This window comes from Dipodomys merriami, unplaced genomic scaffold (genome assembly GCF_024711535.1).
Source record: "Dipodomys merriami isolate MVZ:Mamm:240054 unplaced genomic scaffold, mDipMer1.0.p SCAF_76, whole genome shotgun sequence".
Taxonomy (NCBI): domain Eukaryota; kingdom Metazoa; phylum Chordata; class Mammalia; order Rodentia; family Heteromyidae; genus Dipodomys; species Dipodomys merriami.
The window spans coordinates 1,270,975-1,276,974 of NW_027206357.1; the positions used below are offsets into that span (position 1 = coordinate 1,270,975).

At 49.3% G+C, this 6,000-nt stretch overlaps 1 pseudogene; it reads left to right on the forward strand.

The window, feature by feature from the left end:
* LOC138818438 (MTRF1L release factor glutamine methyltransferase-like) overlaps positions 1–4,830 on the forward strand; it is a 411,837-nt pseudogene extending 407,007 nt beyond the window's left edge.
* Positions 4,831–6,000: the final 1,170 nt, after the last annotated feature.

The following is a 6,000-nucleotide window of genomic DNA, read 5'->3' on the forward strand; positions in this document are numbered from 1 at the left end:
TTCCAACAAACCACCAGAAAACTGGAAGGGGTTCTGTGGCTCAATTAGTTGAGTGCTCACCTTAGCTTAAGAGATCATGGATAGCACCCAGGCTCAGATTCAAGCACCATAACAGAAAAAAGAAAGTAAGACATCTTTGCCTGCAAAGGATGGTGGAGGTGTGGGGGAGAGTGGAGTGTGTGCTGTGGTGAGAGACCAGGTTCTAGACTCACTGTACAGACATTTCTAAGAACTCCCCAAGTTTGCTCCAGTTTGAAGCCACAGCTTCAAGAGGACATGGACTGTGGCAGGCAGGGAGTGAGCAAATGTGTGCAGGGGTGAGATTGTTGTGTTTTTATTCCCTCCATTGAAGGATGGATTTGAGTGCTGGGTGTCAAAGTCTCAAATGAAGGTTTGCAAGAAGTTTGTGGCCTGAGGAGATGGGTTTCCTCTGGGTATATGAAGGTGGCTGAAGACGGAAGCCACTGGTGCCTCACAACTATCATCCTAGATACTCAGAAGGGTGAGATGCGAAGAACGTGATTCCAAGCGAACATGGGTAGAAAAGTCTGTGAGACTTGATGTCCAATGGATCAACCACAGAACAGGACGTGGTGCTGTGGTTCAAATGGGAGAGTGCTCACCTTCATCTGAAGAGCTGAGGGACAACACCGTGGCCCAGAGTTCAAACCCCATGACCAACCACAAAAAAAGAGGTGAGTAAGTTTTCTGCATACCACTGCGTATGGTAGGATATGCCATGCTGGTCTATGAGACCTTCCAGATATGTGAGAGGCTCGACCTAATGGAGGGAGTTTACGGTTCTGTTCTCAGGGACTGCTGAAGCCTTGGGCTTTTCATGTGTGTGTGTGTGTGTGTGTGTGTGTGTGTGTGTGTGTGTGTGTCTGTGTGTCTGTGTGTCTGTGTGTCTGTGTCTGTGTCTGTGTCTGTGTGTGTCTGTGTCTGTGTCTGTGTCTGTTTGGAGGTAGAAGAACTGGGCCTTGAACTCAGGGCCTAGGTGCTGTTTCTGAGCTTTTGTGCTCACAGCTAGTGCTCTGACACTTGAGCCACAGTTCCACCTCTGGCTATTTCGTGGTTCACTGTAGATGACAGCCTCAGAGACTTTCCTGTGCAGGCTGGCTTTGAACAGTGATCCTCAGACTTCAGCCTCCTGAGTATTGAGGATGACAGACAGGAACCACCTGTGCCAGCTTTGTGTGTGTGTGTGTGTGTGTGTGTGTGTGTGTGTGTGTGTGTGTGTGTGTGTCTGTGTGTGTGTGTCTGTGTGTGTGTGTAGAAGTTGGTTGTAACAAGGAGCACTGGACCCTTTGGTAACTTCTAACTGCAATCTTTGGGGGGTGAATGGGCTTTGTGACTGAGGTCTGGGGGCCTGGAAGGGTGAGGTGCTTGAAGGGGACTCAGCACTGTTAAATTATAATACCAATGGATCTTTGTGCCCTGGAACTGTCTACTCCCTTGGGCCTGGTTGGTGGCAGAGGGAGCTTAGGAGATCCTGGGGGTGAGGCCTGCAGGGGGTGGCTCCCTAGGGGGACAGAGATAGCAGCTGATTCTTGACCAGAGTTGAAGTTCTGGGTTGGGCATGGAACCTTCGGACCTCAGTATCCTCACAGGACAGTTGTGAGAAAACAAGGGGTCAATACAGTGGGATCTCTGGGGCAGGGACAGGCATAGAGGGAGTGGTCATCAGATAAGATTCTTGGCAATTCTGTGAGCATATGACAGGAAGATTCCTGGAAAGAGCTCAAATGGGGCCTGTTATTTATCATGCCACAGGTATGGCTTTCTTTCATCCTTACCCTATCCACGTGAGGAAGGGGATCCTTCACTGTTCAATGTTGCAGCTGAGGAAAATGAGGCATGGAGAAGCGGGGGGACCTACTCATGACCCCCAGCTGAAAGAAAGCCTGACCTGACTTCACTGCCATGCTCCCTAGGACAATGGGTGCTATTCAGTCCACTTCTTGTGGTGGGAAGTCCACTTCTTCTCAGTCATGGGACTTGAACTCTGGGCCTGAACGCTGTTCCCGAGCTCCTCAGATCAAGGCTAGCACTCTACAACTTGAGCCACAGCACCACTTCCGGTTTTCTGGTGATTTTTGGAGATAAGAGTCTCACAGACCTTCCTGCCTGGGCTGGCTATGAACCATGATCCTCATATCTCAGCCTCCTTTGTAGTTACCATTATAGGGCTTAAGTGTAATTCTAACTCTCTCTCTCTCTCTCTCTCTCTCTCTCTCTCTCTCTCTCTCTCTCTCTCTCTCTCTCTCTCTCATAGGAACTCTTTCTCTGTCTCATACACAGGAACTTGTTGAATGGGTGCTGGAGGAGGTGTCCTAGCATCATCATGTGTGGCTCAGACCCAAGATAGCCCTCTCATTCTGGAGGTAGGCTGTGGGTCTGGAGCTTTCTTGCTCAGGCTGTTGAACTCACTCCTGCAGGTAAGCCCCTCTGTGCCTGGGCTAGACCGTGATAGTTATTCATTGTCAGTTCATCTGGTGAGTCCTTCCTCACTACCCTCTTCTAAGACAGTTAAAGGAAAGTGGATGAGGAGGCATCATGTTATCCAACTGCACAACCGAATCAGGGGCCTCTGATCCTCACTGCCACCTATCTGGCCAGACTCTGATTATAAGAAAATGAATTCACTCTATGTCTACTTTGCCTTGTTGGGGTGTATCGTTTCAGGGAGGGGATGTGGTGTGCAGAGGAAAGACCTCAGACCTGATACCTCCTGGGGGATATTTCTTCTGGTGACAGAGCCAAGTCATTCCTGTGGATAAAGAGGAAGCCGCCATCAGACTGACCCGGAACGATGCTCAAAGGTAGGTAGGCTGTTGAAGTATCAAACCCACTCATGTCTGCTTCCAACTCAAAACATCAGGGATGCAGGGCGGGAGGCCCAGCACTGGCCCTAGGGAATTATAAATGGATGGTGGCGGCCAGGTGCTGGTGGCTCTAGCCTGTCATCCTCGCTATTCGGGAGGCTGAGGTCTTGACTCAGAGACTGCCCAGGCAGGGAGATTCTTATATCCCATAAACCACCTCCCACCCCCACAAAAAAGATATATATGGTGTTGTGGCTCAATTTGTAGAGACTCAACCTTGAGTAAAAGAAGCTCAGTGATGACACCGAGGCCCTGAATCCAAGCCCTGGGACTCACAAAAAAAATAAAATAAATGAATATTGGGCACCTGTTATCTTACTACCAAAAAGGATGGATTCATTCTTTTCTCTGGTACTTGTAGCCAAATGTAAGGGGCTTCCCTTGATGTTCCTCTAAACCTCTCCTCTCTATTATCTCTCCCAGCTTCAGTTGCAGGATAGAATTCAGATCATCCCACTTGATTTGACCTTATGAACCCTCCCCTACCCGCCTTCCTTAGTGTGGAGATCATGGATGTACTTACCATTGGGAGAATGAAGCACCGGAGAGATGGGGGTAGGTATCCCTGAAACTCATACTCTCACAAACACAGACAAGCCAACTCAGACAAGCCTTTTCCAAAGACATTTTATCTCTTTGGATTAACTGACCTAGGAGAGGAACTTGATCTCCTGTAAATAACAATTTTAATTAGGGCTTGCTAGTTGACACGAAATAAACAGAAGCTCAAAAGAAAGGACCTGGTGCTTGTCATATCTTGCTCAGGCTCACGCCTGACATACTGGCTCCTCAGTAGGCAGAGATCTGAGGTGCAAAGATTGAAGCCAGCCATAAGCTGGAAAGCAAGTGAGACTCTACTCTCCATGGAACCACCAAAATGTTAGAAGTGGAGCTGTGGCTCAAGTGCTGGAGCATCAGCCTTGAACAGAAAAACTCAGAGAGACAGCTCCCAAATCCTCAGTTCAAGCCCACACAAAGAAATGGCCTCATTTCTTCCCAACAGAATGCGTGGGCCTCGAGTGCCCTGTCATGGAGTGTGATACAGCACCTGTCCCTGGGTAGTACATCAGAGCCTTCAGAAATTGGGTGGTGAAAGCCAGGCTTTCCCCTTTGTGCGCTCTCAATCTACACCAGCCGGAAGGAAGAGCATGACAAGGTTGGCATTGTGTGGAGCTGAGAAGATCCTCCCACCCCTGTCCCCACCAGAGCAACTAGAGTGGGCTTCTTAAAGGCAGCACTTGAAAGAGGTCGTTCTTAACAAGGAGGATCTGACAGGAAGCATAGAGAGTAAAGATGCTGTAGATAAAGGACAACATATTGGGGCATGTTCATTTCCAGCCACGGCTGCTGGTGAGAAACTCAGTACAGATATACAAGATTGTTCCGAGACAGGCCCAAGAGGTCACATAAGAACACTATCCAGGATTAGGATTTTGTCTTAGCAGTAGTTGGCTTGTCTAGAGCACAGGAAACTGTGGGATCGATTCCTACGTCCCGCATACACAGAAAAAGCCAGAAGTGGCACCAGGAGAGTGCTTGCCTCAAGAAAAGGAAGTTCAGGGACAGTGCCTGGGCCCCCAGGCCAAGCCCAAGGACTGTCAACATAAAACAGCACTCCAAGGGACATGGGTGATAGGTGGATTGTTATACCCTGTAGTTCTTAATAGATCCATCCATGAGTCATGTCTCCTTCTTTGACAGAGGGGAGATGGACCCTCCTTCTGCGCTGGGCACCCCTGGAACTGGTTATCAGCAACCCTCCAAACATCTTCCACCGAAACTTGGAGAAGCCAGCCCCAGAAATCCTCAGGTACTGGTTGGGTGGGGCGAGGGGATACAGGCCCCAGAAGTCCTAGTGTGTCTGATCTGCCACAGAAGACCAGGCCATCGAGAGGAGGTGGATGGGAACTTAGAGATGGGTAGTGATGTGAAGGGGGCCCTTTAATGCCCATGTCCCTACCCAGATTCCGAGCCTCCCTGTCCCTGAATTAGATAGTGGAGTGACTAAGTTGTAGTTTGTAGAGGAGGACTAGGTGGAAATTCTAAAAAATGAGACACCATAAGCCCTGCGCTGGTGGCTCACTCCTGTCATCCAGGCTGCTTGAGAGGCTGAGATCCAGAGAATCTTGTTTCCTAGCCCAGGCAGGAAGCTCCCATGAGAGTCTCATCTCCAATCTCCAACCAGAAGTGGCACCATGGCTCAAGTGGTACCACTGGCCTTGAGCAAAAAATTATCATCAGGGACAGTACCCAAGCCCTGAGTTCAAGCCTCTCTACCAGTAAAACAAGAAAGACAAACCTTGTTTGCAAGAGAGGGTGAAGGAGTGGGGTTGCTGTGGTTGGGAGACCAGGTGCTGGCCTCAGTGTAGAGACATTTCTAAGAACTCCTCAGGTTTTCCCGAGTGTGAAGTCATAGCATGGTGGGCGTTACCTTACCAAGAACTCCAGAGGTTGTGGCCTGTCTTAGGCAGGGAGTGGGCGAATAGGAGCAGGGGTGGGAGGGTAGTGTCAATTATATTCTCTCCACCCAAGGAAGAATGGTTTTGGATGCTGATGTCAAAGTCTGAAGTGAAGGACTGCATGTGCCTTGAGGCCTGACAAGTTTGATTTCCCCTGGGTGCAAGAAGGTGGCTGAAGCTCGGAGCTGCCATTGATTCACAACTGTCATCCTAGCTACTGAGGAGGATAAGATCTGAGGATTATGGTTCAAAGTCTGCTTGGGCAGGAAACTCAGTGAGACTTTCAGAAAAACTGGAAGTGGTGCTGTGGCTCCAGTGGTAGAGTGCACACCTTCAGCTGAAAATCTGAGGTCTGCGGGAAGGCCAAAGTTCAAACCCCATGACCTACAACCAAAGATAAGGTGGATGAGTTTTCTTCATAGAGGTGTATACATAAGGAAATGCCATGCTGTGTTATGAGCCATTCCAGATGTGTGAGAGGCTCTTGATTTGTCTACATTTGGTCTGGGGACAGTAGTGCCATCTTCTCAGAGTTTGGGATGTTCAGATGCTCAGGGACTGCCGAGACCTTGGGCTACCCAAGTGTGTGTGTGTGTGTGTGTGTGTGTGTGTGTGTGTGTGTGTGTGTGTGTGTGTGTGTGTGTGTGTGTGTGTGT